This window comes from Bos indicus, chromosome 8 (genome assembly GCF_029378745.1).
Source record: "Bos indicus isolate NIAB-ARS_2022 breed Sahiwal x Tharparkar chromosome 8, NIAB-ARS_B.indTharparkar_mat_pri_1.0, whole genome shotgun sequence".
NCBI lineage: Eukaryota > Metazoa > Chordata > Mammalia > Artiodactyla > Bovidae > Bos > Bos indicus.
The window spans coordinates 87358200-87382356 of record NC_091767.1 but is presented as its reverse complement, the minus strand read 5'-3'; the positions used below and the strand labels follow the sequence as shown (position 1 = coordinate 87382356).

Below are 24157 nucleotides of genomic sequence, written 5' to 3'. Positions count from 1 at the left end.
CCATTGGACAATCTGGATCTAAAACAGTGAGTCAACAAAGTTGGCAGGTGGGGAAGAGAAAGTGCTCCCCAGATCGGGGGACAGTGTGTGTGAAGGCAGGCACAATATAATTAACATACATGGGTAAAGTATTGCCTGGGGAAAGTTAGATACCTACTATTCCAATTTTGGGGCTTCCCAGGTGATGCTAGTGGTAAAGAACCCGTCTGCCAATGCAGGAGACTGTAAGAGACTTGGATTCAATCCCTGGGTCAAGAAGATCCCCTGGATGAGGGCAAGGCAACCCACTCCAGTATTCTTGCCTGGAGAGTCCCATGGACAGAGAAGCTTGGTAGGCGCTACTGTCCATAGGGTCACAAAGAATTGGACATGACTGGAGTGACTTAGCATACATTCCAATTTTTTCTTTGAAATGTATAGCACTGAATCTATTGAATAACAATATTTTTAATGTGGAAGGCAAGATATCAGTAAGTAAATATGATGTTTCCTCACTGTTTGGGTTCCAGACTGGGATTTAATGCAAATTAGACATGTGCATTTAAATCAGGACTGGGGAGGAAAGATCAGCATGGGGTTGATGTGTGATGGACGATCCTCATTCAAATGTCATCAGCCAAGAGAAATGTTACCAACATTATCTACCATGTGCATCCCTGGATGACCATCTTGTTGCTAGATTTTTGCTGCCTAAAACACTACATTTTTGTTATCCCTTAGGATGAAATAAAAACTAAACTCTTGCTGGATTGAATATATTTAGGGTAATTTCACGGTTTCTTGATAAGCAGAAACAAGTTGCTACAGATTCACTAGGCTTGAGGGGTAGAGTTCATAGAATCCAATTTATTGTAACTATTCTAAGAGATTATAATTAATATTCTCAAGTTTGTTCCTGCTGTCACCTTGAAACTTAGACCATCTACACAGAAAACATTTGCTCATGACTCCACAAAAGGAAAACTTTGACACAGAGATTTAAATGAATGTTTTGATTTTTGTTTCTCCAGGTTTAGGAAAAAATGAAGCTGTGAGCTTATTGAATACATGCATAATATACAGTGCATATCCAACATTTCATCAGACTGTTTTGAGCCTCTGACAAGTGTGATGCTTTCATGGTGTGAGCTCCCTAGCAACATGAAGCTAATATCATCTTATCTTACTTTCTTCACTTTGAGAGAGGCTGAGACATAAGTGGGAGAAATACAGTCACCTTCAGAATGAGGACTTGCATGATTTAACGATAATCATGAAAGAGATGGCCATGCAGCAGAACCTCTCTGCCAGTACTTGGCAAGCTACATCCCTGCTTCGTGGTTCTCAGTTCCATCAGACCAAAGCTCTTTTTTTATAATGAGTATGTTGTGATGCTCCCATTGCTATCCTGAAATGAAACTTCACATCCTATCCTGTGGTAAAGGGGGGAGCTGAGGCTGTCTATGACTCCAGCAGGAGAGGATGACTGGGAGCTACAGAGCTAGAATCCTCCTGGACCCTGCATCACATGTCTCTTTCATGAGCTGATATTATTCATATTCTTTTGCTACAATAAACTCCAACAATGAGTATAAGAGCTTTCAGCAAGTTCTGTGTGTCTTGCTGGTGAATTATTGAAACTGAGGGTGGTCTTGAGGCTGCACCCACAAAAATAACAATATAATGCCATAATGGTATATCATTGAACTGTATAACTTTGCCAAAATCTAACAGTGTTTAACCAATAACATGTCAAATGATGTGACCTATCAGAAATTAGATATGACAGAGATATAAATGGAAACTAAGTTGTAATTATACAGCACACATTCAAGAAGCAAAGGTTCAGATACAGCTATCCTGAAGAACATAATAAAACAGACCAATACTTCAAATTTTTTATAATTAATAAATTTGTAGGTAAGAGAAGACAGACACTCAGAGCCCATTCTACCAAGAGGCATGGGATAGGGAAAATGCCAGGGGAAAAACTGAGATTAAAATAAAGTCTAATGTTAGAAGAAACAAGTACAAGTTGTAATTATATAATAAAAGAAAGAGGAAATACCTTTAATTGAAATGGGGGAATAATCCAAGGCAAATTACAGACTGATGAAATGGGGAAAAAAGTGATGAGGCATGAAATTCGTACATATGAGCCTAGTCTTGTTTACAGATGCAGACATGAAATAAGACCCTGTGTTATCATAGTTTATTCCAGGAAACCTCTTTCCAACTCACACCATGATGGACCATATATTGGTCCATCACATCCCTCAGCTGGTGACACAAAGTAAGAAAAGAAGGCGTAAGTGGACAGCACAACATAAATAATGTGGTAGACCTGGGAGGCAGCTCCTAAACTGCCCTAGTGCACATTTTTCTTAATATGGGTTACCGATCATCATACTGCACAATAGTGTGTGTATATTTATTATATGTAAATATATACATAATTCAAAATATCTCTAAAGCAAGCTGCATTGATGAAATACACCAAGATCCCCATGTTTCCTGTGTTTTCGGTAACTTAATGATATTTGGTTCTCCAGCTGTTAAAAGGAGTCTTTAACATCCTTTCCCTAGATATTACAATTGGCTCCACAGCTTTTTTAAGTAACCACCCCACTGTGCTAAAACTATCTTTAGTTAAATACAGAATTGGAAATTGGTCTGCATAAGTAATTTAGTTTCTTTCCAAATGAGTGTGTGGGGAAATCTTAAACACAAAATCTTTTCTAACTATATCCATTAAAAGATATTTTGGTCTCAAAGGCATTATTTTTAACTTATTTAACTTGCTGCAAATGTTTAACATAGTCTTTAGCCATTTTTAGTAGATTAGTAAATTAGTCTGATAAAGATCTTTAAATCAATTATTTATACATATTAAATAGTTTTTAATTATGAGCAAATGTTTCCAAATTAGAACCTTTAAGTGTATCCATATGTCATTCTTAGTGAGTGAGATAAATACCTTGATATTCTCCTTCACTTTAATAAAATTGATCTCATTTCCTTATAGTTTAGGGAAAAAAACATTTAACATTTTAAAATAAGTCTAAAACATATGTTGCATACTTTCTTAATAATACAATTTCAGTGTACACCTTTTTAATAATTCAACTTAAAAGTTATTCAGTAACATCCAAAAGTGAATAGGATCTTAAAAACAATAATCTTAAAACAACAGCAACAACCACTTCCCGTGGATAGTTACTTCCTTTGTCGTATAGAAGGAGATATCCAAACATGTCTTCAGTGGTAATGTACAGACCATCAAACTATCTGAGGTACATGGGAGCAGTCTTCATGCCTTAGGAGCAATGGCAATGTTGTCCATTCAGTGATTTTCACTACAACCCTTGGCCCTGAAGCATTGTTGAGCAGAAGGCAAATAAGTGCTAAAGACACCTGGTGCAGCGTTTAAAAGTCCTCCCACGGTCTCCACCTGATTCACCGTGGCTATTGCTCCATCTGCAGCAGAAGCAATGGCATGGAGAAATGAACTATTTGTATACATTTTAAGGCTTTTGAGTATTGAAATTTTCTTTATATCCATTCGCAGCAACTTAGAAAATGATATTTCATTTAAAACTTGTCCTTTCTTACAAACATAACATATGCAACAGCAAATCTTCATTATCACATAAAAATTGTTCATTTGTAATGAACGTTTATGTCACTAACGCACATTTTAAAGTTGTGTTTTACCTCTTTCCCACTTTACCTTTCTTCTGAAACACGATAAATGCTTGGTTGAAAATTACATTTTTGAATTTCTTTCCACTTTTGCATACCAATATTATACTGATAGTAAAATATTAATATAATACCAATAAAATAATTGTGTCTAATATTGTGCAATTTGCCATATTTTAGATTAATTTGTGGTTTTATCTAAGAACCAATGAAATCTTTTTTTTTCTGCTCAAATGCAATATTTCAGTTTTATTATGACCTTTTTCAAATCATTTTTTTACATCTTGAAAATGTGGTATATCTCTGACAACCCTAGTGTATTTCTTGGGGAAATGTTTATCTAATTTTGGTTCTACTCTGTTTTGGTAGAGTAAATATTAGGATAAAATCAATATAAAATACTTTACTGAACACTATTTGGCATTTTAATATTTTTAAAATAATGGCTAAAGTTGCCTTTCTCTCTGTCTCTACATATATATGTAGAGAGATATGTGTGTGTGTGTTTATATGCATATATATATATATATATATATATATATATATACACACACACACATACATATATTGGGGAAGGCAATGGCACTCCAGTACTCTTGCCTGGAAAATCCCATGGGCGGAGGAGCCTGGTAGGCTGCAGTCCATGGGAGTCAGGAAGACTCAGACACGACTGAGTGACTTCACTTTCACTTTTCACTTTTCACTTTCATGCATTGGAGAAGGAAATGGCAACCCACTCCAGTGTTCTTGCCTGGAGAATCTCAGGGACAGGGAGCCTGGTAGGCTGCCATCTATGGGGTCACACAGAGCCAGACATGACTGAAGCGACTTAGCAGCAGTAGCAGCATACACACACACACACACACACATACACACATATATATATACACACACATAACTGTAAATTTGATAGCTAAAAATGAAGGTTGATAAAGTGTGTTTTATTGATGATTTAAGTCCCATCACTTCATAGGAAATATATGGGGAAACAGTGGAAACAGTGTCAGACTTCATTTTTTTGGTCTCCAAAATCACTGCAGATGGTGACTGCAGCCATGAAATTAAAAGACGCTTACTCCTTGGAAGGAAAGTTATGACCAACCTAGAAAGCATATTCAAAAGCAGAGACATTACTTTGCCAACAAAGGTCCGTCTAGTCAAGGCTATGGTTTTTCCAGTGGTCATGTATGGATGTGAGAGTTGGACTGTGAAGAAAGCTGAGCACCAAAGAATTGATGCTTTTGAACTGTGGTGTTGGAGAAGACTCTTGAGAGTCCCTTGGACTGCAAGGAGATCCAACCAGTCCATTCTGAAGGAGATCAGCCCTGGGATTCCTTTGGAAGGAATGATGCTGAAGCTGAAACTCCAGTACTTTGGCCACCTCATGTGAAGAGCTGACTCATTGGAAAAGACTCTGATGCTGGGAGGGATTGGGGGCAGGAGGAGAAGGGGACAGCAGAGGATGAGATGGTTGGATGGCATCACCGACTCAATGGACATGAGTTTGAGTGAACTCCGGGAGATGATGATGGACAGGGAGGCCTGGTGTGCTACGGTTCACGGGGTCACAAAGAGTCAGACACGATTGAGTGACTGAACTAAACTGAACCAGGATAAAATTCTGATGGCAACACATTTCCGAAATAATGATGAATTCTTAGTAAAGTACCAAATAAACAATGTGCAATCTTCCCTTGGTTTATATGGCAGGTTCATTTGAAAGTTCAATGCATATCATGACTGTGACAAAATATTGTCTTTATTATACACAAAATAGTGCTAGGGTCTAGACTCAAGTTTCAAAGCTCCATCATTTTCACTGGAACATTCAAGAGTAATTTGGGACAAGCATGGCTTTCTAAGCTACAGAAACGTACACTCCAGATGTTTAAGGGTTCTAGACATTGCAGATCATCTAGAATTTCAATCCTTATTCTCTAAATGTCCAGCGAATTTTCAGATTTTGCATAAGAGGTAATAGTGCCTCAGATGGGAACCATTAATATTATGCAATCCTCTTAGCAACATCACAGGTAATTGGTTCTGCAAATTGCAAAACAGGAAACTGAGGTCGAGAATGGAAAGGATGCCTTATTATGGTTTCACAGCTAATGTATGGTAGAGCTAGATTTAAGAATCAGGTTTGTCTACTTCAGAGTCAAACCTTTTCCACTACATCATGCTGGTGTTGACTGATTTGACTGATGAAATGGACAAACAGGTAAACAAAAAAATAACTAATGAACAAATGATTTATAATTTGACCTTACAGATCTTTTGCAACTGAAACTGCCCTAGCAGTGACATACAGAGATCCACACCAGTAACCTATTTTATCATTTTGAAGATGCTACAGCCATACTACAAGGTGATTTCACATTTTTTTAATCTGGCATGTTCTCTTGGATGGACTCAAAACCACTGGAGGCAAATATCAGTTCAGTTCAGTTCAGTTGCTCAGCTGTGTCTGACTTTTTATGACACCATGATGGACTTCAGCATGCCAGGCTTCCTTGTCCATCACCAACTCCCAGAGCTTGCTCAAACTCACATTCATCAAGTAGGTGATGTCATCCAAACATCTCATCATCTGTCGTCCCCTTCTCCTGCCTTCAGCCTTGCCCAGCATCAAGGTCTTTTCCAGTGAATCAGTTCTTTGCTTCAGGTGGCTAAAGTATTGGAGTTTCAGCTTCAGCATCAGTCCTTCCAATGAATATTCAGGACTGATTTCCTTTAGGATTGACTGGTTGGATCTCCTTGCAGTACAAGGGACTCTCAAGAGTCTCCAACACCACAGTTCAAAAGCATCAATTCTTTGGTGCTCAGCTTTCCTTATACTCCAACTCTCACATCCATACATGTCCACTGGAAAAACCGTAGCTTTGACTAGAAGGACCTTTGTTGGCAAAGTAATGTCTCTGCTTTTTAATATGCTGTCTAGGTTTGTCATAGCTTTTCTTCCAGGGAGCAAGCCTCTTTAATTTCATGGCTGCAGTCACCATCTGCAGTGATTTTGGAGCCCCCAGAAATGAAGTCTTTCACTGTTTCCACTGTTTCCCCATCTATTTGCCATGAAGTGATGGGACCAGATGCCATGATCTTCACTTTTTGAATGCTGAGTTTTAAGCCAACTTTTCCACTCTCCTCTTTCACTTTCATCAAGAGACTCTTTAGTTTCTTTGCTTTCTGCCATAAGGATAGTGTCATCTGCGTATCTGAGGTTATTGATATTTTTCCCTGCAATCTTGATTCCAGCCTGTGCTCCATCCAGCTTAGCATTTCTCATGATGTACTCTGCATGTACGTTAAATAAGCAGGGTGACAATATACAGCCTTGACATACTTCTTTTCCTATTTGGAACCAGTCTATTGTTCCATATCCAGTTTTAACTGTTGCTTCCTGAGCTGCATACAGATATCTCAAGAGGCATGTCAGGTGGTCTGGATCTCTTTCAGAATTTTCCACAGTTTATTGTGATCCACACAGTCAAAGACTTTGGCATAGTCAATAAAGCAGAAGTAGATGTTTTTCTGGAACTCTCTTGCTTTTTCAATGATCCAGTAGATGTTGGTAATTTGATCTCTGGTTCCTCTGCCTTTTCTAAATCCAGCTTGAACATCTAGAAGTTCATGGTTCACGTACTGTTGAAGTCTGGCTTGAAGAATTTTGAGCATTACTTTGCTAGCGTGTGAGATGAGTGCAATTGTGCAGTGGTTTGAGCATTCTTTGACATTGCCTTTCTTTGGGATTTGAATGAAAATTGACCTTTTCCAGGGTCTCCTAGTGAGGCAAATATTACTTCTATTTTAATTGAACAAGTCTTGATTGCTTCCTTATGTTTTGTGAATTGATGATGAGTCACACTGCTATGGCAGAGTCATTTTTTTTGGCTTATGATGGTTGGAAAATTAATCAGATTGAACTGTATTTTGCTAATTTGGTCTTTTAATATTCAGAAACTGCATCATTTCCCGTAAAGTCAGTTTCTACTCAAACTCTTCACTATCAAAATGAAAAAGTTTAAATGCAAATTAAAAGATTTTGATGGATGGATTGGGCAACTCATCACAAAACACTCAATTAATTCTTAAAGTGATAAAACTAACAATGAGATTTCACATGAAATATGATGGGATGACATATCACAGCATTTGAAATGACAATTTTCAGGGAAAGATTTTAAAAGCTCTTTCTAATTGACAATGTGTGAAAATTTAATCAAAGATTATTACTAATTACTGTTATTGCCTGCTTTAAAAGAAGGCATAAAACACCATAATACTTTGCATGTCTGTCTTATTTAATCTTCATGAAGCATACATTATTTTTCCAGTTTTACAAAGGAGGGAATTCAGGATGAGAAGATGAAATAAATTGCTAGATCCAGGATAACACAATGAGGCATGATCATCTAATTCAGGAATATCACTCCAAAGGCTAAATCTTAACTCACAGTGTATTCTAAAAGACATTTCTCCAAAGAAGACATACAGATGGCCAAGAGACACATGAAAAGATGTTCAACCTCATTAATTACTAGGGAAATGAAAATTAAAACTACAATGAGGTATCACCTCACACTGGCCAAAATGGCCATCATCAAAAAATCTACTAGCAATAAATGCTGGAGAGGGTGTGGAGAAAAGATAACCTTCCTAGTGTGTTGAAGAAATCCATAATTTGAAAGGATACATGCACTCCAATGTTCATTTCAGCACTGTTTACAATAGCCAATACATGGAAGCAACCTTAATGTGCATGGAGGAATGAATAAAGAAGATGTGGTACATATACACAACAGAATATTACTCAGTCATAAAAAGGATAGAATGATGCCATTTGCAGCATATGGATAGACTTGGAGATTGTCCTATTGAGTGAAGTAAGACAGAAGAAGACAAATGTCATATGATATCACTTATATGGGAAAGCTAAACAAACGGTACCAATGAACTTATTTACAAAACAAAGGTTGATTCATAGATGTAGAACACAAACCTGTGGTTATCAAGGTGAAAGGTGAGGAGAGAGATGAATTGGGAGATTGGGATTGACATAGACAAGCTACTATATACAGAATAGATAACTAATAAGAACCTACTCTATAGCACATGAAACTCTGTTCAGTACTCTGTAAAAACCTGTATGGGAATAGAATAAAAAATATTGGATATATATTTATGTATAACCAACTCTCTGCTGTACAACATAAATGAACACAATATTGTAAATCAATTACGCTCCAATAAAAAACTAATTAAAAAAAACTTACACTTTTAGTATGCATGCTGCTGCTGCTGCTGCTGCTAAGTCGCTTCAGTCGTGTCTGACTCTGTGCGACCCCATAGACGGCAGCCCACCAGCCTCCTCTGTCCCTGGGATTCTCCAGGCAAGAATACTGGAGTGGGTTGCTATTTCCTTCTCCAATTAAGTATGCATAGTATGCAACTTATTAAGTATATTAAGGGCTAACTAAGTGAAGTTGCTCAGTCGTGTCCGACTCTTTGCGACCCCATAGACTGTAGCCTAACCAGGCTCTGCTACCAGGCTCTGAGGAGCCTCTCAGTCCATGGAATTTTCCAGGCAAGAGTACTGGAGTATGTTGCCATTTCCTTCTCCAGGGGATCTTCCCAACCCAGGGATCGAATCTGGGTCTCCCACACTGCAGGCAGATGCTTTACCATCTGAGCCACCAGGGAAAGCTTCTAGCTAAGAAAGCTATAAATATAGCATGATTTATTTATATAGCCCAATGTCCCTGCATTAACCACACTGTCAGTATAAAACAAGGTTATACCTGTCTCTGTAAGGGCTCTCCCTTCCCTCTAACCAGATGATTTCTTGTGATGGGGAGTCTGACTTCAGCCCATGGAATCCAGAGTCAGAGAGAGACTCAGAGTGCTGACTCATAAGCTGTGGGGAAGTGGTTACATCTGGGAAGTCATCAGGACAAAAGGAACCTGAGTTGTTTCCTCTGGACCAGATGTTCTGTCCAGGTGGAAGAGAGCCAGCTGGGGCCACCTTAGGGTCTGCTCATGAGGGCCAGCTGGAAGGGAAGGCAGGTCCTAGCAAAGAGAAGCTACAAATGGTTAGGGACCGAGGATGGAGGGTGAGGTACATTGTGAGCCATGGGAGTGGTCAGTTATCAAACAAAGGAGTTACAGGTGACAGGTCACCTGAGACTGAGCACCAGCTCAGTGTCAAAGTAAAACTGACCCCAATCCAGGCTATAGGAACTGGAGAATCTTCAAGCTGAGTACTGCCCAAATTCCTGGCCCACAAAATTGTAAGATATAATAAAACTGTGGTTATTTTAAGCCCATATCTCCTGGGATGCTTTGTTATACAACATACAAGCCACTTTGAGGAACCATTAAAGACACTCACAAGAAATGAAGTTACTTTAAAACATCAGCAAATTCAGAGAGTTTGAGCCCAAATCAAGAAAGGACCAATCAAATTCCCTGTGCCCTTTAGTCTTCCCCATCTTCAAGGAGAAGGAGAATTGGCACAGAGAGAAGGAACCCAGCCTCTTTCCCAGAATGTAGACTGTATAGTCAGCAGCAGGCATTGATGTTTTAACTACTTGTTACCAACAACTTTAATTATTGATCAGAGGATTTTGTGGTGTCCAAGAACACATTTATGGGCCTGCTCAAGCTTTCCTCAAAGGCAGGATAAAAACTAGTTCCAGAAAATAAATGTTAAAAGACAGGATATTTTATAATTGCATACCATAAGTTACAGAACCAGAGAAAACTCTTTCAGTTATTTTAATTATGTCTTCTAATATTCAAATATATGTCATCAAAATACTGCAGCTTCTTGAGAGATAATTCAATGAGAGCCATGCTGAATGAACTTCAAAGACATCAGAAATTACATCAATCAACGATGAATTGACCTAAGGTTGCAAAATCTTCTCTGAACTTATATTACACAGAGAAATAAACCCAAATTTGTTTCAGTCCTTGTGAATGCATTTTCTGTAACTTTCAGCCAAATGCCTTTATAAATGACACATTTATTTACTCATTGCTTTATTCATTTATCAAGTAGATATCAAGTGCCCCCTTCAAGGTAGTTATTCTAATACTGGGAGGACAGAAGTAAGCAAGATTAAGTGCCTAGGAAAACATTATAGTAAAGAAACAGAAAAAAAAAACAACACATGAATAAGCACCTTCATTTCAGGCAATAACATTTCTGTGGAAAAAGAAAACCAAGCAAATGGAGGGGAAATGAAAAGAAGGAAGGAAGCAACTGGGATTATCTTACTACAGTGTTCAGGAAGTGATTTCTTAAGGGGATGCCCTTGACCAGGCATCTGAAGGATCAAGCTGTGAGACATGAGAAGATCCAAGTCAGAAAAGACATAGGGAGAGGAATCATAGATGCTGAGTCCTGAGGCAGAGAGCAGCAGAAAGGAGGGGGATGCTGTGGGTGGGGGCTTCCCTCATAGCTCAGTTGGTAAAGAATCTACCTGCAATGCAGGAGACCGGGTTCAATTACTGGGTTGGGACGATCCCCTGGAGGAGGACATGGCAACCCATTCCAGTATTCTTGCCTGGAAAATCCCATGGACAGAGGAGTCTGGCAGGCTACAGTCCACAGGGAAATTCAAAGCAGGAGGAGGTGGAGCCCCAGGGGGTCAGGGCAGGTTGTCACAGAGGAAATCTGGAGCTTCTCTCAAGCATGATAAGAAGGTCCTACTTTTTCTCCACCATCTGCCCATAAGCTCTGGGAAAATCTTTGTTCATTCCTAGAATCCAGCACAACATCTCATCCATATGACAAGCTCCATAAATAGTTTTGAACTAAAGATGTAATGTCTGCTTGCAAAGAGAGACAACAGTCAATAGTCATTGATTCATTCATGCTCAGAGGGAATAGAACTGTTTTGTTCAGCATAGTGAAAAAGCATAGTGAAAATGCTTGATTTGCTTGTAAGAAACTATGTATATGGATGCCTTGGTAGCCTCAAAATGCATCATCTGGTCCTCTCCCAGAGGCTACAGATGAAAGACTTCCAGAGCAAATCACATAGTTATTGGGATCAATATGAAATGTAGCAAAAGGTGAAAGGAGAGAAATAAGGCAGGCTAGAGTTGGACTATAAAGAAAGCTGAGCACAGAATAATTGATGCTTTTGAACTGTGTTGGAGAAGTGTTGGAGAAGACTCTTGAGAGTCACTTGGACTGCAAGGAGATCCAACCAGTCCATCCTAAAGGAGATCAGTCCTGGGTGTTCATTGGAAGGACTGATGTTGAAGCCGAAACTCCAATACTTTGACCACCTGGTACAAAGAGCTGGCTCATTTGAAAAGACCCTGATGCTGGGAAAGATTGAGGGCAGGAGGAGAAGGGGACAACAGAGGATAAGATGATTGGATGGGATCACTGACTCAATGGACATGGGTTTAGGTGGACTCCGGGAGTTGGTGATGGGCAGGGAGGCCTGGTGTGCTGCGGTTCATGGGGCTGCAAAGAGTCGGACACGACTGAGTGACTGAACTGAACTAAACAAATGTTTTCAAGAAATAACCTTGTAACTTGCAAGGCGCAGCTATATCATGAACTGTCATTATCAAAGGTTTGGGCCTACAAGAGTGTCTGGAGCCGTCAAGGAAGGAGCTAAGGAGAAACAGCTAGAAATCATCACAAGATCACTGTGTCTAGAGTCATGCTGTCCTGAATTTCAATCTTGGCTCTGCTACTGAAATTGAAACCTCCTAAAACTGAGTTCCCCTGCCAACTTATAATTAATCTTTCTATCCAAAATGTATTCTCTTTATTGTCCTGTCCCCTGGTTTGAGAATTGAGAAGTATCAGAGGGAAGTAGGAACTGAAAGCAAGCAGGATTCAGCAAGGCCTTCCCAGGCACAATAGCCCCTCCTTCTCTCCCATTTCTTATTTGTAGAAAATGCTTCTGTCTCCTAGACCTTCTGAGTTCCAGAGAGCAGAGATGCAAAATTAACAATTAGAGAAGTAAGAAAATGGATAAACAAAAGGAAAACAGTTACTCAAGAAAACTAATGATAATTTAAATAGTAGTGCAGTAATAAAACAGTCCATCTTGCTATTCCACCTACCCCAAGTTTAAAAGGAAAATAAAAAAAAGAGACTTTCGCACAATTGTTTCCTAACTGATATCATTGTACATTCTTAGGAGATTAGTAATTGTGTGAAATTTACTCATACTGTTTCTAAGTTTTTCAGCATAGTCATGGCACTTCAGCAGGGAATCTGAGTATACTTTACAGGCAGAGTGAACTTAAAAGTTTAAATGTCAAGAGATTATGGCTTAAATAAATTAGTGTGTCCTATGAGGGGAAAAAAGAAACCACCTTTTAAAGAATGATATGCCATATACCCTTGATTTTCATTTTGCATTATATCGACTTTTTCTTTTTGAGAAAAGTAATAAAAATCGGATAGTCTAAGACTCCACTATTTAAAAGCCTAATTACTTTTAAAAATATGCATACTTTCAAAACTTTTACCAAAATACATAACTGTTGAAGCATTCACTTCTATATGGAAGTATGCATATTGGTGTCAGTTTCTTTGTACAGTTGTACTTAGATATTTTTTATGATTTTTTCATGTGCAAGTATCAAGGTTTTAAAGTTTTAGTCAGAAGATACTCTGTAGATTACATTCCCAAGAACATAATGCTTATACAAAATGTATATTCCACGTTTTAAAGCTTAATTGTATTTTACTTTACATATACACTTCAGTTAACATAGAGCACTTAGAATCTATTTGGTATTTTTGATTTCTCAAAGTAAAAAAAGTTTTAGATTTTTAGGTTTGATATGGTTGTGTCATAATCATCTCATAATTGAAAATTTTAATTTTTGACAATAAAAGGAAATTGGGTATCTTTGGAACTGTAAAATCTGGTTTAATCCTTCTCTTTCTAGAATCTTGATAGATTGGATAATTAAACAGTATCCAGAGAAACTAAAGAAATGGGCATTTTAATTGCTTATTTTATCTTGAGTTACTTTTTAATGAACATGGCTCATTACAATTTTACAAACCAAAAGTGTTTACTAATTCTAGTAACTACAGTTTCTTTTTCAGCTAGATGAGTGATCGGAAACCTTTTGTTGCATTTCAAAATCTAAATAAACTACAGACTTTATCCTTATACCACGAATGTTTTTTTTAATATTTTGTCTTAATACAGCATGGTACAATAAACAATGCTTTTATATATATACATATTATATATATATATATATATATATATATACTTTTCTAAAGAATGATGGTTTGACTTACACATTGGACAGTTTTAATTTTTGGAAAATAACAGTTATATTGATTTTATTATTCTCTTTAATTTGTTCCAACTTTTTTGTTTTTTATTTTAAATTTCCACCATCTTTGTCACAATGCACACATACTGATAGAGCATCAGTAATCTAAAATTAATACCCCTTGAAGATGCAGCTTTCTTGTTAATTTCCATTTTAGCTTTTATATTGGCCTTATAGACCTTCAGTCTTTGTTTCAGTACAGAATGTTCTACATTTTAAATTATTTTTTATTTTATTTAATGTTATCCCAAGACTGTTCTCATAAAGAAAAGGAACAAAGACATATCTAACCTTAACATCTTTTACATTTATTTTGAATATATGATGTTTTATGATAAGAAATATAAATTATGTTTAATGTGGTTTCCTCTATACTTTGGTTATTAAACTTTGCTTGAAACTTAAAAAAAAAAAAAAAAAAGCCAAATTCCAGGAATTACAGTTTAAAATTACAGAGTAAAGAGAGAAACCAAAGCCTATATTCCAGGAAACCTAAAATATTGAATGGTGGAAAAAAACAACCCCACACCCACAGTGTAACAACCAAAAGGGCTGCTGTCCTATCACAGAGATAGAAACTTCCAGGGAGCCCCTCAGGGTGGCATAATGTCTTACCACAGTCCCCACCCTGCATCTGAAGGAAACATTAGACAGGAAAGGTTAGATGCATAATTATGTGTGAGAGGTTGGGGGAGGATTATGCATAATGCAAGGAGAGAAATGTCAAGTAAGTGTGGTTTGGGCAGGGCTGAGAAATCACTAGAAAATGTCCACCCAGGGAAAACTTCCCCCAGTCACTGCCGCTTTTCCCAAGAGCAGAGGAGTGAAAATACAAAAGCAGAGGAAACTAACTCCAAAAATTAAGCAGCAATTAGTCAAACAGAAAATATATAGGAAAACAATCTAAGTCAGTGGGAAATGGGAGAAGAAAACTAGAAGAACATGTAAAACTTCTCCACTCCCTGAAGGCTTCTTTCAGGGGACTCAGACCCACTTCCAAATATCTTTTCAGCCTTCTACTCCAAGTGGATCCGAAAGAACGCTGCAGAAGTAGGAGAACTGGGTAGAAACACAAACTAGTAGCCTCTCTGTCTCCAGAGATAGCCAGCACCAGGGAGAAACAGCTATCAGAAGCAGAAGAACTTCAGACCTCTCTTCTGGGAGAGGGGAATTCTGAAGGGAATTCTGCCCCCTGACAGGATGAAGGAAGCTGGATGCACAGTACTCAAGTAAGCAGCAGGAAAGTCACCACAGCCCAGGCCATGCACACTGTCCGCCCCTGATACAGAAAACCCAGAGAGTCAGTACAACCTCAGGGAAAACTAGAGCTCCATGAGAAACAAAAGCAGGTCTCAGAGGGGAGGGGAAAGTTATCAAAGAAAATCTGTTTCATCTACATCAGACAGAAAGATGATCAAGACAGACTACACACTTCAAGCACATACAAGATGAAAAAAAAATGGTATTTACATAAATATCATTCAGTTCAATTCAGTCATTCAGTGTTGTCTAAATCTTTGAGACCTGGCAGCATGCCAGGCCTCCCAGTCCATCAGCAACTTCCAGAGTTCACTCAAACTTAAGTCCATCGGATCGGTGATGCTCTCCAACAATCTCATCCTCTGTCATCCCCTTCTCCTCCTACCTTCAATCTTTCCCAGCATCAGGGTCTTTCCAATGAGTCAGTTCTTCGAATCTGGTGGCCAAAGTATTGGAGTTTCAGCTTCAGGATCAGTCTTTCCAGTGAATAGTCAGGACTAATTTCCTTTAGGATGGACTGGTTTGATCTCCTTGCAGGCCAAGAGACTCTCAAGAGTTTTCTCCAATACCACAGTTCAAAAGCATCAAATTTTCAGCACTCAGCTTTCATTAGAATCCAACTCTCACATTCATACATGACTATGAAAAAACCATAGCTTTGACTAGATGGACTTTTGTTGGCAAAGTAATACCTCTGCTTTTTAATATGCTGTCAAGGTTAGTCATAGCTTTTCTTCCAAGGAGCAAGCATCTTTTAATTTCATGGCTGCAGTCACCATCTGCAGTGATTTTGGAGCCCCCAAAATAAACTCTCTCATTGTTTCCAGTGATTCCCCACCTATTTGCCATGAAGTGATGGGACAAGATGCCATGATCTTAGTTTCCTGAATGTTGAGCTTAAGCCTACTTTTTCATTTACCACTTTCACTTCCATCAAGAGGCTCTTTAGTTCTTCTTTGCTTTCTGTCATAAGGGTGGTGTTGTTTGCATATCTGAGGTTATTAATATTTCTCCTGGTAATCTTGATTCTAGCTTGTGCTTCATCCAGACCAGAGTTTCTCATGATGTACTCTGCATATAAGTTAAATAAGCAGGGCGACAGTATACAGCCATGACGTACAACTGGTGATAGAAGCAAGGTCCAATGCTGTAAAGAGCAATACTGCATAGGAACGTGGAATGTTAGGTCCATGAATCAGGGCAAATTAAGAGTGGTCAAACAGGAGATAGCAAGAGTGAACATCGACATTTTAGGAATCAGCGAACTAAAATGGACTGGAATGGGTGAATTTAACTCAGATGACCATTATATTTGAGCTATTTCAAATCCTGAAACATGATGCTATGAAAGTGCTGCACTCAATATGCCAGCAAATTTGGAAAACTCAGCAGTGGCCACAGAACAGGAAAAGGTCAATTTTCATTCCAATCCCAAAGAAAGGCAATGCCAAAGAATGCTCAAACTACCGCACAATTGTACTCATCTCACATGCTAGTAAAGTAATGCTCAAAATTCTCCAAGCCAGGCTTCAGCAATACATGAACCGTGAACTTCCTGATGTTCAAGCTTGTTTTAGAAAAGGCAGAGGAACCAGAGACCAAATTGCCAACACTGCTGGATCATGGAAAAAGCAAGAGAGTTCCAGAAAAACATCTATTTCTGCTTTATTGACTATGCCAAAGCCTTTGACTGTGTGGATCACAATAAACTGTGGAAAATTCTGAAAGAGAAGGGAATACCAGACCACCTGACCTGCCTCTTGAGGAATCTGTATGCAGGTCAGGAGGCAACAGTTAGAAATGGACATGGAACAACAGACTGGTTCCAAATAGGTAAAGGAGTACGTCAAGGCTATATATTGTCACCCTGCTTATTTAACTTCTATGCAGAGTACATCATGAGAAACGCTGGACTGGATGAAGCACAAGCTGGAATCAAGATTGCTGGGAGAAATATCAATAACCTCAGATATGCAGATGACACCACCCTTATGGCAGGAAGTGAAGAGGAACTAAAAAGCCTCTTGACAAAAGTGAAAGAGGAGAGTGAAAAAGTTGGCCTTAAACTCAACATTCGGAAAATGAACATCATGGCATCAGGTCCCATCACTTCATGGGAAACAGATGGGGAAACAGTGGAAACAAAGTCAGACTTTATTTTCTTGCACTCCAAAATCACTGCAGATGGTGACTGCAGCCATGAAATTAAAAGATGCTTACTCCTTGGAAAGAAAGTTATGACCAACATAGATTGCATATTGAAAAGCAGAGAGGTTACTTTGCCAACAAAGTTCTGTCTAGCCAAGGTTATGGTTTTTCCAGTGGTCACGTATGGATGTGAGAGTTGGACTGTGAAGAAAGCTAACGCCGAAGAATTGATGCTTTTGAACTGTGGTGTTGGAGAAGACCCTTGAGAGTCCCTTGGACTGCAAGGATATCCAACCAATCCATTTTGAAGGAGATCAGCCCTGGGATTTCTTTGGAGGGAATGATGCTGAAGCTGAAACTCCAGTATTTTGGCCACCTCATGTGAAGAGCTGACTCCTTGGAAAAGACTCTGATGCTGGGAGGGATTGGAGGCAGGAGGAGAAGGGGACAACAGAGGATGAGATGGCTGGATGGCATCACGGACTCAATGGATGTGAGTTTGAGTGAACTCCGGGAATTGGTGATGGCCAGGGAGGCCTGGCGTGCTGTGATTCATGGGGTCACAAAGAGTCGGACATGACTGAGCAACTGAACTGAACTGAACTGACCATTATATCTACTATGGTGGGCAGGAATCGCTTAGAAGAAATGGAGTAGCCATCATGGTCAACAAAAGAGTCCGACATGCAGTACTTGGATGCAATCTCAAAAACGATGGAATGATCTCTGCTCATTTCCAAGGCAAACCATTCAATATCACAGTAATCCAAGCCTATGCCCCAACCAGTAAAGCAAAGAAGCTGAAGTCGAATGGTTCTATGAAGACCTACAAGACCTTCTAGGACTAACACACAAAAAAGATGTCCTGTTCATCATAGGGGGCTGGAATGCAAAAGTAGAAAGTCAAGAAACACCTGGAGTAACAGGCAAAATAGGCCTTGGAGTACTGAATGAAGCAGGGCAAAAGCTAAGAGAGTTTTGCCAAGAGAACGCACTGGTCATAGCAAACACCCTCTTCTGACAATACAAGAGAAGACTACATATGGACATCACCAGATGATCAACACTGAAATCACACTGATTATATTTTTTGTAGCCAAAGATAGAGAAGCTCTATACAGTCAGCAAAAACAAGACGAGGAGTTGACTGTAGCTCAGATCACAAACTCCTTATTGCCAAATTCGAACTTAAATTGAAGAAAGTAGGGAAAACCACTAGACCATTCAGGTATGACCTAAATCAAATCCCTTATGATTATACAATGGAAGTGAGAAATAGATTTAAGGGACTAGATCTGATAGAGTGCCTGATGAACTATGGACAGAGTTTGGTGATATTGTACAGGAGACAGAGATCAAGACCATCCCCATGGAAAAGAAATGCAAAAAAAGAAAATGGCTGTCTGAGGAGGCCTTTCAAATAGCTGTGAAAAGAAGAAAAGCGAAAAGCAAAGGAGAAAAGGAAAGATATAAACATCTTAATGCATAGTTCCAAAGAATAGCAAGGAGAGATAAGAAAGTCTTCCTCAGCGTCAATGCAAGGAAATAAAGGAAAACAACAGAATGGGAAAGACTAGAGATCTCTTCAAGAAAATTAGAGATACCAAAGGAACATTTCATGCAAAGATGGGCTCGATAAAGGACAGAAATGGTATGGACCTAACAGAAGCAGAAGATATTAAGAAGAGGTGGCAAGAATACACAGAAGAACTGTACAAAATGATCTTCATGACCCAGATAATCACGATGGTGTGATCACTGACCTAGAGCCAGACATCCTGGAATGTGAAGTCAAGTGGGCCTTAGAAAGCATCACTATGAACAAAGCTAGTGGAGGTGATGGAATTCCAGTTGAGCTATTCCAAATCCTGAAAGATGATGCTGTGAAAGTGCTGCACTCAATATGCCAGCAAATTTGGAAAACTCAGCAGTGGCCACAGGACTGGAGAAGGTCAGTTTTCATTCCAATCCCAAAGAGAGGCAATGCCAAAGAATGCTCAAACTACCGCACAATTGCACTCATCTCGCATGCCAGTAAAGTAATCCTAAAATTCTCCAAGCCGGGCTTCAGCAATACATGAACCGTGAACTTACAGATTTTCAAACTGGTTTTAGAAAAGGCAGAGGAACCAGAGAACAAATTGCCAACATCCGCTGGATCATGGAAAATGCAAGAAAGTTCCAGAAAAACATCTATTTCTGATATATTGACTATGCCAAAACCTTCGACTGTGTGGATCACTATAAACTGTGGAAAATTCTGAAAGAGATGGAAATACCAAACCACTTGACCTGCCTCTTAAGAAACCTGTATGCAGCTCAGGAAGCAACAGTTAGAACTGGACATGGAACAACAGACTGGTTCCAAATTGGAAAAGCAGTACAGCAAGTACAGTATATTGTTACCCTGCTTATTTTACTTATATCTAGAGTACATCATGAGAAACGCTGGGTTGGAGGTAGCTCAAGCTGGAATCAAGATTGCTGGGAGAAATATCAGTAACCTCATATATGCAGATGACACCACCCTTATTACAGAAAGTGAAGAAGAACTAAAAAGCCTCTTGATAAAAGTGAAAGAGGAGAGTTATAAAGTTGGCTTAAGGCTCAACATTCAGAAAACGAAGATCATGGCATCCGGTCCCATCACTTCTTGGGAAATAGATGGGGAAACAGTGTCAGACTTCATTTTTGGGGCCTCCAAAATCACTGCAGATGGTGATTGCAGCCATGAAATTAAAAGACGTTTACTCTTTGGAAGAAAAGTGATAACCAACCTAGATAGCATATTAAAAAGCAGAGACATTACTTTGCCAACAAAGGTCTCTCTAGTCAAGGCTATGGTTTTTCTAGTGGTCACGTATGGATGTGAGAGTTGGACTGTGAAGAAAGCTGAGCACCAAAGAATTGATGCTTTTGAACTGTGGTGTTGGAGAAGACTCTTGAGAGTCCAGTCCTGAATATTCATTGGAAGGACTGATACTGCAGCTGAAACTCCAATACTTTGGCCACCTCATGCAAAGAGTTGAGTCATTGGAAAGGACCCTGGTGCTGGGAGGGATTGTGGGCAGGAGGAGAAGGTGACGACAGAGGATGAAATGGCTGGATGGCATCACGAACTCAATGGACATGAGCCTGGGTGAACTCTGGGAGTTGGTGATGGACAGGGAGGCCTGGTATGCTGCGATTCATGGGGTCACAAAGAGTCGTACATGACTGAGCGACTGAACTGAAGTGAGCATGACCCCATCCATCAGAATAAGACCCAGTTTCCCCTTTAGTCTTTCCCATCAGGAAGCTTCCATAAGCCCCTTATTCTCATCCATCCGAGGGCAGACAGAATGAAAATCACAATCACAGAAAACTAATCAAACTGATCACATGGACTACAGCCTTGTCTAATTTAATGATACTGGGGAAGGGAATGGCAAAGCACTTAAGTATTCCTGCTTTGAAAATCCCATAAACAATTTTTTTAAAAAGCAGAAAGATAGGATGCTGAAAGATGAACTCCCCAGGTCGTTAGGTGCCCAATATGCTACTGGAGATCAGTGGACAAATAACTCCAGAAAGAATGAAGAGATGGAGCCAAAGCAAAAACAATACCCAGTTGTGAATGTGAGTGGTGATGGAAGTAAAGTCCAATACTGTAAAGAACAATGTTGAATAGGAACCTGGAATATTAGGTCCATGAATCAAGGCAAATTGGAAGTGGTCAAACAGGAGATGGCAGAGTGAACATTGACATTTTAGGAATCAGTGAACTAAAATGCACTGCAATGCGTGAATTTAACTCAGATGACCATTGTATCTACTACTGTGGACAAGAATCCCTTAGAAGAAATTGAGTAGCCCTCATAGTCAACAAGAGAGTCCAAAATGCAGTACTTGGGTGCAATCTCAAAAACAACAGAACGATCTCTATTCGTTTCCAAGACAAATGATTCAATATCACAGTAATCCAAGTCTATGCCCTAACCAGTAATGCTGAAGAATCTGAAGTTGAATGGTTCTATGTAGACCTACATAAATATAGTACTAAATAAATAAATAAATGGTGCAGCCACTATGGAACATAGTATGCGTGCCAGTGTGCTCAGTTGTGTCCAACTCTGCAACCCCATGAGCTACAGACCACAAGGCTCTTCTGTCTATAGAATTTTACAGGCAAGGCTACTAGCATTGATTGTCATTTCCTACTCCAGGAAAGACTCCACTGAGCCACCAGGGAAGCCTCAGAGCAAAATTCAGAGGTTCCTTAAAAAAATTAAAAATAGAGCTACCATATGATCCTGCAACCCTACTCTTAGGCATATATCCAGAAGATGAAAACCCTAACTGAAAAAGATACATTCACGACAATGTTCATAGTAGCACTGCTTAAAATAGCCAAGACATGGAAACAACCTAAGTGTCCATCAACAGATGAATGGATAAAGATGATGTGGTACATATATACAATGGGATATTCAGTTCAGTTCAGTCGCTCAGTTGCGTCTGACTCTTTGCGATGCCATGAATTGCAGCATGCCAGGCCTCCCTGTCCATCACCAACTCCCAGAGTTCACTCAAGCTCGTGTCCATCGAGTTGGTGATGCCATCCAGCCATCTCATCCTCTGTCGTCCCCTTCTCCTCCTGCCCCCAATCCCTCCCAGCATCAGAGTCTTTTCCAATGAGTCAACTCTTCACATGAGGTGGCCAAAGTATTGGAGTTTCAGCTTTAGCATGAGTCCTTCCAAAGAACATCCAGGACTGATCTCCTTTAGGATGGACTGGTTGGATCTCCTTGCAGTCCAAGGGACTCTCAAGAGTCTTCTCCAACACCACAGTTCAAAAGCATCAATGGAATATTACTCAGCCCTAAAAAGAATGAAATAATATCATTTGCAACAACATGAAAAGACTTAGAGATTATCATACTGAGGTTAGCTAGATAGATAGATAAAGACAAACACCATGTGATATCACTTATTTGTGGAATCTAAAAAGTAATAATACAAATGAACTTACATACAAAACAGAAACAGATCCTCAGACACAGAAAGCAAATTTATGGCTACCAAAGGGGAGAGGGGTGGAGAGGGATAAATTTGTTTTTTGTATTAACATATACAGACTATTTTATATAAAATAGGTAACCAACAAGGACCTCCTGTATAGCACAAGGAACTATACTCATATTTTCAATATTTTAAATTAACCTATAATGGAAAAGAATCTGAAAAAGTATACATTGGGTTGGCAAAAAAGTTGGTTTGGGAATTCCACTGAATTATATATATGGTTCAGATGGTATAGAATCTGCCTGAAATTCAGGAAACACAAGTTCGATCCCTGGGTTAGGAATATCTCATGGAGAAGGAAATGGTTACTCACTCCAGTATTCTTGCCTGGGGAATTTCATGGACAGAGGAGCCTGGCAGGCTATGGTCCATGGGTAAGCAGAGAGTCAGATACAACTGAGTGACTGGCACACCCACACAACAGAACAAATTGTGGTAAAGCCAAGTTACTCATTAACAGGAAGCATCTGAGACCTTCTCTATGAGTGCAGAAGGGAAAAGGCAGGCTGATGAATGCAGTTGAAGGGGAGATAACATAAGGTGGAGTGCAGACACATCTAACACAAGATCATAGCTGTCCATACACAGGACCCCATCAGAGAAAAAAGGTAGTGCATTCAAAGATATAATAGAAAATATTTTCCTGAACTTGAAAAAAAAAAAAAGTCTGCAAACCTAAAGGGAAAGGTATTACACTCCAAAACTAGCACAAAATTATCTACGTAGACACAGAAAACAGCTGAGATTAGTGTAAAGTAATTAACCTCCAATTAAAATAAATAAATTTATATTAAAAAAAAAGAAAACCATTCTTCATCCATTCTTGATGTAACGAAGCAAATAACAGATAAGGACAGAGACAAGGCAACAACCTGCCTTGGATCTCCCTCAGAAAGCAACAAAAGCATTTTCATGTTATATGCTGCAGGAAAGAAACTTGGACACAGGAAATCACATAAAAGAGGCTGTAGCTTAAATATATGTCATGAGGTGGAAGAGCTCATGTTAGGAAATAGATCAGGAGTATATTAGCATAGCCCATTGTTGGTTAAAAAAAAAAACAACGCACACACAACAACTTGAATATGGATATCCAAATGATGAAAGAAATACCAGTAAATGGAGTGACAGTAAAGAGGAAAATATTTCAGTAGAAGTTTAGACAATATTCTGAAGACAAATTGGTTCCAGAAGGTATATTTGAAGAACCTCAAAAAAGTAAAACTCACTCCAAAGTCAGCAGGATCAAAGCAGGAAGAAGACAATGTAAGGGCAGCCATTTCTTCATCTGTCACAGCACCGAGTGGGTAAGCCAAGAAAAGGAACCTCTGAGTTTTACTTGGAGTTGTGAAAGGAACCACCAAAAGGACTAAAAATAAGTGGAAAACCAAGAAAAGTCTGGAGGTGGAGGGAAGAGAGAGGAAGTGGGAGAGTGGTAATTTTCTCTTAGTCATAACAGAGGCAACAGATGCTCTGTAAGAGTTCTAAATTCAGGAGCAGAAGGCTAAGTGTGATATAAAGAATTAAAAAAAGAACCACTACAAAACCCAAAAGCAGAATCTATGAATTCCACATCGCTAACAGATGGACCCACACGTACACATATTCATACATAAAACAATCCTAAAATTACAAAGATAAGGCTAAATAGCAAAAGATAGAAAAAAAAGGA

At 39.0% G+C, this 24157-nt stretch overlaps 1 long non-coding RNA gene across 1 annotated transcript in view; it reads right to left on the bottom strand.

The window, feature by feature from the left end:
- The window catches only part of LOC139184466 (uncharacterized), a 101656-nt gene extending 77821 nt beyond the window's left edge, over positions 1-23835 (bottom strand). The window contains exon 1 of the long non-coding RNA XR_011567965.1: positions 23715-23835. This is a non-coding gene — a long non-coding RNA (uncharacterized lncRNA). The remainder of the gene's footprint in view (positions 1-23714) is intronic.
- Positions 23836-24157: the final 322 nt, after the last annotated feature.